The 12255-nt window shown below is 38.5% G+C and overlaps 1 long non-coding RNA gene across 1 annotated transcript; it reads left to right on the forward strand.

Moving 5' to 3' along the window:
* The first annotated feature begins 774 nt into the window (after nucleotides 1-774).
* Nucleotides 775-11149, forward strand: LOC118684296 (uncharacterized). The gene is made up of 2 exons (XR_004979814.1): nucleotides 775-904; nucleotides 10437-11149. It is a non-coding gene; the product is annotated as an uncharacterized LOC118684296 (long non-coding RNA).
* The last annotated feature ends 1106 nt before the right edge of the window (nucleotides 11150-12255 follow it).

Below are 12255 nucleotides of genomic sequence, written 5' to 3' on the forward strand. Positions count from 1 at the left end.
GTAGTCAATTGGAGTCTTACTTGTGGAAAGTCTGCAAGACCAAAAATTATGCCCAATGGGCACATAGCTCTGTAGTAGAAAATGTCAGCTCCGGATGGTAGTATTTCTGACTTCTCATCCGTTAGACTGTCTCTACTCCCACACTTTTTCTCTCTTTCTCAGTTAGCCTTTCTTGCATTTTTATGTGAGTGTTTTTTTTTTTTTTTAAATGGTTTTTAGAACTTGCTGTATATATGGTACATGTTTTCATTTACAGATCACTGAAATAGATAGGCAGATAAATAGATAGGGTTTTCTGAGCTTGTGAAATATGTAGCATAATATAAAACCCTCTTCTAAATCTGCTTTGTCAAATTTATCAAATGATATTTTTAAAATTATATTTCCGGAGTATATTTTCAACATTTCTTATTGTTGTTCTTAATCTATATTTGACAGTCGCTTAATCTGTCTGATATAACCTGAATGAATAGCAGTATTTAAAAAATATGGCTTCAGGGACTCCTCAGGAGGTTTCTTTGTAAGTGTACATTTACTAGTTCATCTGTAAATTTATTTTATGAGGTGTTTAAACCTCAAGAAAACTGAAAAGCATAATATTAAAGCCTGGTTTACATCTACTGAAGTCAATGGGAACTTTGCAATTGACTTTAATGGTAGCCTATGCCCTCTAATTACGAAAGTGGCAAGGATGATATACACAAAACCACAAGGAGAATTTTTTGTTTCATCATATCCTAATTCTGTTTGCAGATGCATTTGTGAAGTACAATGTGGTTAGTTCTTGAATTAAACAGTTCAGTGTTTGGACCTAATTCTGAACCATGTTGATATTTTAGGTTGTGTTTTCCTTCTTGAAAGATCGCAGACTACTCATTTTCTCTGGGGTCATGGAGGTGACAAGGTAAGAAATCCAGCTAAATGTTCAAATTTTCAAAAGGCTTTTGAAAATTACACTTTTGGTTTTGATCTTACATCTGCGTTATGGTGTGAGTAATGGAAGAAGTTGATGAAGCAGTTTTCTTTGTAAATGTTTTGTTTTTTTCATGTGATCCATTTTGACAAGGTTGGTGGAAATACATGTAATATCTGTAGCAAACGTGTACATGTTTTCCCTGAAGGTTCACTGCAGTGTAGTAGAAAGTTTCCACCATGCTATTGTAATTCCAGGCATCATTTTTTTATCATGTTAGTGAAAGTGAGTGATAGTACCCCACAACAAAAAAAAAGACTCACAGAACTCAGCTTTTTTTTTGTGTTAGTGCAACAAGCACAGCAGTCTGAACTGGCTAGATATGGTAAGTAATCTGTAGTAGTTAATAATGCTAGTCAAAAATTCCCACAAGCTTCTTGCTGAGTCTGCTTCAGACATTACTCATTTGGTGGCCTAAATACCGGTCTTGCTTCACACTTTTAATACTTGTGAAAGATGGAGATATTTTGTTGGTAACTGGAGTTGGTAGAGCTGCAGATAAGAGTTTGCCAAAAGTGTTTGGTTGCTCAGTTGAAAAATGCTACTTGTGGAGGGTGGAAATGCTGTCCCTGGGGTGCATCAGTTCCAGTGGAGCTGCAGATAGAGCTGAGCTGCGGGGCTGCTGCCTGACCCCTGCTGCTCCCCCCAGCCAGCCCTGGGATCTTTGCTAGGCTGAGCAGACTGATGACATGGTAATAAATACTGAAATGGATAAAGTCACCTCTTCCCTCCAGACCCCAAGTCTCCCCTACCCCAGCATAGCCCCCTCCCACCTTGTCCATGCAGTGGGCTAGCAGCTTTCTGGCTTTCTCCCTTGCCTCCTGCCAGACTGGTGGCAGATCAGACCTTTGTGGTCTGCCTCCTCAAGCCTACTGAGTCCTCAGGCTGCTGCCCCTTCTGGTTATCCTTCCCCAAGGCTCCACTAGAGACTGCTTTTTTTGAGGTATCCCAGTGTGAGGGCTGCCAGGAGTCCAGCAGCCCTGGTGTTTTGCTGCCCAGTGATGCAATTGCTTTGGGAATGACCTGGAAATATTGTATACTGTCTTTCTCAAAAAACCCAGTGTGTCATAAATTCTTCCTCAGGGGAAAAAAAATATTATTAGTATTTATTGCTGGCCTAAGACAAAATTTGTATGTGTCAAAACTACTTTGGTAAAAGTTAGTAAAAGAGAACCATTCCAGATGGCTGCTGTAGCCCTTAGTTCATGTTTACAGTCTAGACATGGACAGAGATCTCTGTAGTATAATTAGAGAAATAAATGACAACTGGAAATTATGTGTCTAAGTGAGACTTAAACTTGCTAGATGGAGGTTGGAGAAGCTGTGCAGAAATAGGGATCTATTTCTTAAGGAACCTATTAACATGGTAGATGAAATACTTCTTCAAATGCCCTCTCAGTCAATCCTGTTTTGCCTTAGTTTTGAGGACTACTGTGGCTTTTGTGGAAGAATAAAAATAAAAGAAATTTGAAGTGTTCACAGGTCTCCTGTATTTACACTAAATATAAGACTAAATAGAAACAGGACTGTAATTAAGGCTCCTGATTTTGAAGAGGAAAATTTTTGTAAACTATATGATTTAATTACTAAAGTCAACCAGATTGAGGAGTCTCGGGGTTGAAATGTGGAGGAGGTGTAAAGTCTTAAAAGTTTCAGATATGAAAGCTACCTAGAACTTATATTCCAAACAAAAGACAGTTGGGAAAAACACCTTGTCTAATTTGATGGGTAATCATCACAGAAAAAATGTTGGTAGGTAATGCAAGGACAGAGGAACAAGAGAGATCAGAAGAGAAAGTTGTATCTCAGAGGCAGGATATGCAGGAATAAAGCACAAACAAGTGAGAGGATATTAAGAAAAACATTCAGGCAGCATTTGAGTCAAAAAGTTCTTATCTAGAAAAAATGTGGGAAAGGGAAAGACTTGGGCAGTAAGGAGGAACTCTAATCTGTGTGGGATAAACTAATGATGATCTAGCAACAGGGCAAAGTCTGGAGTCTTTCTGAGGGTGTGGAAATGGCAGATAACCAACTAAAGAGGAAAAAATCTTAGGACAGTTCTTGGGTAGTGGGATAACTGTTGTTCAAAATTCAGGAGGAACAAGTCTATGAAACCATATGTGTCAGTGTCTCATGAAGAGAAAAGGGACCATGTGACAAGACAGTTCCTCTGTGTATGAAGGGAGAAAAGGCTGGTGTGAAGATTGGCCTATTGTTCTGACCTCAGGGGTGCAAAGCTTTAAAAGAGATATTGAAGGAAAGGAATTTCTATGTAGTAAATGTGGAGTAGGAGGGGGAAAATTCATTAAAAAAAAGCCCCCACCTTGCACATGGTATGCAAATCCGGTACTTTGATTTACTGGAAGAGTGACATCTTGTAAAAGCTAACCTTTTCCACCTTTTCTGGCTCTCAGTAAAGAGTTTCTGTGGTACAGGAACATATTTGATATATCCCCATAAAATATATCTCTGAGAAGAAGGAGACAAGTACAAAAGTAGGGGAAATGTAAGGTGGAGAAAAGTAGGAAATAGCAATTCTCTGACTGAGTTTATCTGCTGGTTTGGGTCAGGTAATTATGCTTTTTTTTCCCCATGGACTGACATTATATCCTGTGCAGTTTGCAATGTTTAGCAGTCTTGTGCAGATGCAGAAGATACTCACAGTGTGTATTTTCTCTTGCTTTGCTCTTACCAGAGTTTAAAATATAAGACATTTTGTCTGAAGGCTTTTGTCTTTAGATGGAGAACCGTAAGTGTCATTCTGGTGTTCAGGGTAGGATTGTAAAATGACAAACAACTCTGAGAAAGGGAAATGGTGTGGAAAGGAAAAAAAGACAATGCTAAAGAGAAGAAATACAAAAGTTTGTAACACTCAGGGACTTTTAAACTTCCACTGTGCAGGGAGCTGTTGAGATTCTGGATCTGTACCATTTTCAGCAGGCATACTCCCATACAGCATTAACAATTCCCAAAGGGAAGGAAACAGTGGTGTACACCTCCTGTGCTGCCCTGTGGTCTGGACAGGGAGACTTGGTCCAGGAAAAAGGACAGTGGGCTTTCCTCAGGGGTGGTGAGGGTAACACATAGTTGTGCCTGCAATCAGATCTGACCCACAAACAGATGTGCAGATGGATGGGTTGGTTCAGGTTTCCGGGAACTCTGGTTCCCTGCACAGTATTTCACTTCCCAGTGCACACTGCATCCCCTTGCACACTGGAGACTCCCCGTGCTCACCAGCCTTTAGTACTGTGAAGAAATGGACTCTCTTCCCCAGCTGTAAAACTGGGTCTTCCAGACCTCTTCAGGCCAATATAGAGTGACATTCCAAGAGCTTGTATGTTACCTGGTATTTATCCTCATGGGACAAATACCTGATTGCTGAGAAGTGCCACACAGTATCTGTGCAGCCCAAAGAACTTGCTGCACCCTGCAGATAAACAGTTCCCTCTGACTTTATTGCAAAGGACTATGGTTGAAAGGAGAAAAATTTCTTTGAGGCAAATGAAAAAGCACATGCTGATAAAGATCCATACAAATACAGAAGTTATGTGGGTAAGACAAGTAAAGAAAGCTCAAGACAAAAGGGAGGAAGGTAAGGACATATTTTTGAAGGAAAGAAAGTACTCTTAGAAGGGCAGAACCAACTAAAGTTAGAGGAAGCTGGTTACAGGGGGAAGAAAAGTATGTCCCTCAGGCACAAAAAAAGCTGCACATGCAAAACTAGTGGAAAATGAAGCCATGGTGTCATATACGGTTATGTCTTGTTCTGTGTGTATCACTTTGAAGTAATGTTTAACTTTGATGTTAGAGGTCACTTCTGCAGAGCCTGTGGCTGTCCCTGAGGAGGTCAGCTGGAGCCAGGATGCCTTTGAGGAAGAGCTTCTTGGTCATTGTGTGGTTTAGCAGCTAAGGGAGTTTGGATGAGCCGTGACTCATCAAGGGGCATATGCTGCTTGGTGGGGGAAGGGATGGAAGGACTTCTATGGGAAATAAAGCTGGAAACACATTGCCAGGAGTGATGAGTGCTTAAAAACATTGCAGCTGCAGTGCTCTGGTCCAAACCAGTTTCCCAATAGCTGCTGAATAAGAAGTTGGAGGGGTCTATAGCAATCATGCACATCTCACGCATCATCTCAGAGAGCAAGAGTGAAAGTGTTGAAGTTAAGAGTGTCCTAGACGAAATAAAGAGAATAGGATATGAAAGTATTCCCAAGTTTATTCCATGCAATGTGAGTTTGATAGGTAGAGAGTAGAGAGGAGAAAAATGTGGCCATATTCAGAGCTCTTATCCTTGTGCAGAGGTTTATTTCAATCCCAGGCTATTTGTATCCCCATGTATGGCAATAAAAACTGGAATGACTGCTTAAGGGTGAGCAGCAACCTGAGCTCAAACTCAAGCAGACCTCTAATCTGACACAAAAAACTGTGTTATCTCTTTGAGATTGGAAGTATTTTTTTGCTGGATTCTAGCAGAGAATGGAGACTGTCATGGTCAATCATTGATAATGATGTGCTGAAGGAGACACTCCTTGAGCTAAGTGGAAGCAGCTAGAAAACCGTTTTCACTAAACCTCCTCAGGCTCTAGCTCTAAAAAGCAGGAACATATTTGCACAAGCATTTTCTTCTGCTATTTCCTCTTTGCTTTTCAGCTAGCTTGAACCTTGTGGGGATGTCCACAGATCTGGTGTTAGATCAGCCTCTCTGCTTCCATCCTGCTGCTGTTTGCAGCAAAGTGCTCACCCTGGGCTATTCTGAAAGCATTGAGATGCAGCTGGGCTCTTTGTGAAGCCACTGCTTTGTTAAAGAGGTTAAGAAAGTTAAATTGCAGTAGCCATGTTTCCAGATTTTGATAGTCTTAATTGTATGTGTGACAAAAAAGGACAGTAGAAACAGAAGTATGTACAACCATGGGTAGGACTGAAACTCTGATCAACTTTGCAAAAAATATGTTCAAAAAAACTCTCCAGATCTAAACTATCTTTTAAAGTCTTGTGTGCCTTATATTTATGAGTGAATTTCTAGAAATACCCCCTTCTCATGTGTTTACATTTACAAAAAAAAAAATTCTTTTTTGGAAATCAACCTTTTAACCATCAGAATAGTGCAGTGCTACCTTCTTTTTATAAATGAGAGAATTGAAGGAACAGAGCTGTGAAGTTACCTGTTCAAAGCCATAAAGGAGGCCAATGATAAATCCAGGTGTAGAAGCCAAGTCTCCTAAATTGCCATCTAATGCCATAACAATCCAGGGTAGTCAAAAGAAAGTTTGTTTTCTAATGTTACAGTGAGGTGTGCCATAACAACACCTAGGTATTTATCCAAGGGGAACACATTTGAATGTATATATTTGCCTATGCTTTTGTAAATACTTAGAAAGATTTCTTTGAATGCAAATACTGAATTTAATATATAGTAGTTTTCTTTATAACTGTTTTCTTTTTGCCCACAGCAATTTCTTCAAAAGTTGTGTTTAAAACAGTTTAGAGTCCAACTTCAGAGTCTTCTTCAGGATCCTGAGCACCTTACACTTCAGCTTGCCTTTACAGAAGACAGTAGATGATTTGCAGCTCAGAAAAAGGAAATAGAGTTATTTATTGTTCTTAGCATTGAAAATCACTTTTTGAAATATTGCTGTAAATGTGTTGGAAGTCTCAAAAGCTCAGGTCTGACTCTGGTTTAGCTGTAGGGGAGGCTGTGGCAAGAGACCCAACATCAGAGGAGCTGTGAATATGGAAGCTCATTGCAGAGCCTAACGCTGCCCGGTGCATTGAGCAGGATCTGTCACAGTTTTGGCAAAAGTACATACTGTTTTCTGTCTCTCACACTTGTGTCTTCCCATACTGAGTCAGGAATATGTGCACAATACTTGTCTTTGAGATCTAATCTTTTGGGATAGTAAGCACAAATAGTTTCATTAACAGCTGGTTTTACTTGCAGTTGAGAGTTTGGAGCAGCCCAGCAGCTTTTTGCATTGGGTAGGGAGGGTTTCCTTCTGCCTGTTACCTGGCTCTGACAGAATGATGCTTTGGGCTTCCCAAAACAGGTCTGGGATCCAGCACTGAAACACCATGGAAGTACTGGCTTAGCAGTAGGAAGCTTTGTGGTTTATTAAGAGCAAATATTAAATCATATTGGAAAATGATATTACTTCTAAAAAAACCCCTCTTATAGCACCTTTACAGTTTCCAAATCTTTATTTTCCACAGTTGGCCTGCACACAGGTGATGAGCATGCTCAGAGAATATGTTTGGTTAGCAACAATCAAACCTCTAAAATATCTGCAATTCATCCATGCTTCTCCCACCAGCAGGTGTCATTCTGGAAAAAGGAAAATATTGTAAATTCCTGAACTGGAGAATTTGGCTGTGACAAAGAAGAAGAAAAAAATTTTGCTTAAAATATAGCTTTTGAAGGTTACTTCAAACTAAAATGAAGAGAAAGCTGGCTGGTCTGCATTTTTTAATACTCTTTGTGCAGTGTGTAATCTTGACCTATAAATAACAAAGGGCAGACAATTGGTAAGGCGAACCAACGTCTACTTAAAGCTGTCTTCTGCTTTTTACTGTTTTCTCTGATGTGTTTACCACTGTTTACTCACTGCCTCCCTCCATGAATAAGAAATCAGCAATATTCATCAACCTTCCCACAATAAACAAAGAATTAAGGTGCTGAATTCAGATCTCATTTGCTTCAAGGTGAATTTGAAGTAATCTCATTGAAGCAACTGAAAGTATAAATGTTTGGAATTCAGTCTGAAACTACCTAAAGTAATATCTAACTTTCTACTCCATAAATAAGCCTCAAGCAGAAAATAATCCCATAATAATTTTAATGTCTCTTATAATGTTTATGTTTTCCTTTAAGTGTTCATCTGGGTATTAGCTGCAACCTCCTTTAGTATGTAGAGCTGTTTTTGATGTCTCATGAGCACAGTGAGAAAGCTGTGTCAGAGTTGTAAAGAACCAAGACCCTGCTGGTTCGTTGCTGAGGGCTCCTGGTCTATCAAGTCTAATCTTTGGCTGTTAAAACCAAACTAACTCTGAAATCCATGCAGGAGCTGCCTTGACAACCCTATATGCTACTGGAAATTTGTTCCAACTCATCACAGCTCTGATGGTTATAAATGTTTTTCTGTCTTTCTGTCTTTTGCATTTATCCAGATCCCTTGTATCTCTATTGTCCTTTTACATTAAATAGTTTCCCCCTAACATTTGCATTGGCATGTAGCTGAGCACCCTAGCCTGAACAAACCCAAATTGCATTTGTTTTCTTCCAGAAGCTTAGGTTTCAAATCCTCTGGCATTACTTTAAGTTTAATTGCTCTGCTTTAAACAAAAGCACACAGAAGTGTGCTCCCTTCCTTGCTGCCTTGTATGCAACATTAATACAGGAGCTTCCATGCCCTTCTAGAAACACTTCACCTGCTACATCTTAGTCCTGTATCTAATTTCTTCCTTGTAATTTCATCACAATCATCTTCCCTTTGACTAGTCCAGCCAGGTTTGCCTTCTCAGCCATTTCTAGAAGGCTACAAAAGACTGTGCTACTGTGATATGATGGCCCACCAGAACTCTTCCTGGAATCAAGGGAAATTTGCTTGAGGGAAAACATGAAAGCAAGTTCCAAGGCTTGGCTGCAAGGAGGACATTAAAGTGGAAATTTATTTTACCTTTTTAGAATTTTTATTTGCAACGAAGGGATGCAAAGTAGTCGTTCTGTTGGCAGCCATGACTTTTCCAAGATGTTATTTAATTACAAATGTAACAACACTTATGAACAGTACCAAACACTCAGTTGCTGAGTGAAAAAAAATAGTATGTAAACATAGAATTAAAAACTTCACTCCAAAATAGCTAAAAGCTCTATTCTTGGGTTTGCATGAAGCCTGTATTAATGTTTTCTGACTTTTTAAGTATTTAACTTTGAAAATGTAGTGGTATTCCAAAATTTGAAGTCAGAAAGCATAAAAGTATTGCAAATATGACTAGTTCATTATGGCCTTTATAGGATCAAGATAACAAGCCATGATAATCTCCAGCAGGTTTTTGTACAGTAAAGGATGAGATTTAGACTAAGTTTTTTCTTAAAAGTTTTTACTATTTTTCCCAGGTTTTTAATTAAGTGAAATCATATAAAATTATGTTTAGTCTCTTTTGGTTTTTAATTTAAGTGGTTTATTTTACTAGTTTTAGAAAAAACTCATGTGCCTAAACATAGGCCTGTGCATTTTAGAGTTTGTAGGAATCCCATCTGGCCTCTCACTGCCAGTTCAAAGGTGTTGGATTTTGTCAAAGGTCAAAAGTCTCCTGTAGGTCCCCCAACATGCCAGTCCTGCACATGTATCCTGGGTATTCCAGGGTATCCTAGCAGGCATTAGGTACCTTCTTTCAGGAACCTGAATTTCCCCTTTATAAAACTGCTGTAAATGGTAATATACCTCTGCAATTGTTTAAGAAAATTAAAGATATCACGTCTGGGAAGGGAATTCCCTCTCAGGTGCTTTATTTCAGGTTAACAAGTCCTAGAGGCAGGAGAGTTCTTTCATATCTAACAAGGACAGAGTTGCTGTAGTCAATGGGATGCTGTCAAGGGTCTGTTTTGAATTCCAGTGGCTGAACTGAACCTGTGTGTGAGCTGGGAGCGGCTCTTGTTGAGCAAATGCACCACGGAGGTCCTGGCCAGGAGCCTGGGGCTTCTCCTCAGGGCTGTAGTGGTTGGAGGTTCAAAACTCTTGGGAGTCTGGCTAAAGGAAGATTAATTCCCAGTTTTGGGCATGAGACAGCAAACTAATTTTCCTGAAGAAAGTGGTAATTTCAGGTAGCAAGACACTCAGACACAAGAAATACTTCTTTAATTAAAAAAAAACCCAACCTTTTTAATTAAAGAAATGAAATTAAAAATTCAATAATTACAGACACTATTAGAAACTTATGTTAATCAGGGCCAGTTTTGATGGCCTGTTGAATAAGAGGAAAGTTAAAAATCTTGACTATACTAGTCAGTATAGTTATATATAAATTGCACAATGTGGGGTTGAGCATTTCTGAATTGTTATTTTATAACAAGAGCAATTTGTTGCATATAGTGCATAAAAATTATATATTGTATATGTATAAAATGCATAACTCATCCTAAAATAAAATTAAAGCTAATGGAAAGTAATGAATTCTGTGTAAAATCCACCACAGGCTTTAATTAGGATTGTGTAGACAGAGAACACTTTCCTGTGAACTTTTTAAAGTCACTCACTAGCATTATGATTGATAGGAGTTTGGACTACTTTTGTAGAAGCTAAAGAAATGAAATTGTTACAGAAAAGGTCATGATGGACAGAGCAATCATAACATCTGATTCAGTGATGTCCAATATTAATTTTATAGTTTGGGAGTGAAAGAGAGAACTGTTTCCATGTACTCTGTTGTTTTGGTTTTTTTTTTTGAAGTATTTATCAATCTTTTTCAGGATGGACTCCCAAGGCATGGCTGCAATGGTTGTTTGAAACAAGAAACAGATACCCTCTTGGTGTCATTCATCTCTGATCATTGGGAATCGGAGCTTGAAGGAAGGTGAAAGAAAACTCCTACAGAGAACTGGGAATCATTTGTCTCGTAAGAGGGGTATAATGGCATTTTTAAAGCTCTACCAAATATGAGGACATGCGATAAGAGTTTATGGACTGGGAATTAATCGAAAGATTGTGAAATGGGAAAGAATTCACATTATGGGAGGTATTGGAGAACTACAACCTAAGCACTCTGAAATTTGTGACCAAGCCCACAGAATACCTAGAGGTGATGGAACTATCTCAGATGGCTGTTGTTTTAAAATATAATTTGTAAGCCCCTGCACCTTTCCCCAGACAGACTGGGAAAATACATTCCTTTTATTAATATTACTGCAGGGGACTGGAGGGTATTCTGAGCAGTGAAACATACAGTTTATGGGACTTGCTACAGAATTCAGATTAAATAAAAGGTGATGCTAATTTGTACTTGGGAGTTGATATCTATTTAAAAAATTTCTGTTCTAAAGATAATTTTTTTACATTTTCATATGTATTAAATAACACACCTATATGATGAAACATGAAATGTATAATTAAAACAATGGCTATAAGTATAGAATACTACCTAAATCATATGTGTAAACATTAAATAAACTGTTTCATTTCTAAAGGTTACAGAAAACACTTAAAGATTTTATGCAGTCTTTCCACTTTTTCCCCCACCAGTTTTTAATATAATTTCAGTTTTAGAGCTAATCCATGTATTAGCTTTTTAACGTTTGCAGTTGTGTTAAATTTTACTGAGGAACAATTTAGTTTGGGGAAACCGTTGAATCTGTGGTTTGTGTTGTTTGAACAAGAAGTCCCTGAGCATTTGTCCCAAATACCAATATTTTTCCCTCACTGGCAGCTGTATATTTGTGGTCACCTGATGGCAATGCATGCAAAGACCCTGTGCAGCAGCAGTGCCTCTCACAGGGAATACCAGGAGGGAAACTGGAAGTAATCAAAGCACACAGAATTTGCTCTTCTTGGTGGAGGTCTCATGTAGGCAATTTATCGAGAAACTTTATGTTTCTGGATAAGGTGAAGGTAAGAAATAGAAACTATTTGAAAGCCATTGCTTATGTTCCCTGGAACGGGTTGTGAAGAACAACTCTTCTGAGACCCAGCTTTACCGTGAGCATGAGTAGAGCGGTGTCATCAGCAATTCTGAAAATGTGTTTACAATGGTTGGGGAAATATTTAGTCAGCATTAAAATATGTTAGCTCAGACACAAATTTTAGATGTCTACTGCACTTAACAGTTGCAATAACTGGTTTCATTAAGATTTTTAGTGATAAAAATTAATAACAAAAGTCAGTTAATACAGAGTGCAGTTATGAGACCAAAATACATGTGGTTTAAATTTAAAGAGTTAAATATTAGCATTTCCCTATAGAGAAAGGTTATTTGGGCAGTGGTATACTGACATTACCACCACCCACAGAGAAAGGGACCTGTTGATCATGTTGGTTTAGCAGAAATTCAAAAAAGGAAAACTGTAGGTCTAGAGGGTTTGCTTGGTGTAAGTGAATCACACAGGAAAAATGCTGATACCCAGGGTTGTAGTAGTGATCTTCTTTGATGGTTAAAAAGAGAAATAAGCACAGGATATTTTTGTCAAGTTACAGGATTTATATTGCTGCTTGCTAGGTAAAATATGTCTTAGTTATTAATATAGTGGAAAGTTAAATGATGATCATGGAAATATGATAATAAGTGCTGTTGGAAAA

This window comes from Molothrus ater, chromosome 2, assembly GCF_012460135.2.
Source record: "Molothrus ater isolate BHLD 08-10-18 breed brown headed cowbird chromosome 2, BPBGC_Mater_1.1, whole genome shotgun sequence".
Taxonomy (NCBI): Eukaryota; Metazoa; Chordata; class Aves; order Passeriformes; family Icteridae; genus Molothrus; species Molothrus ater.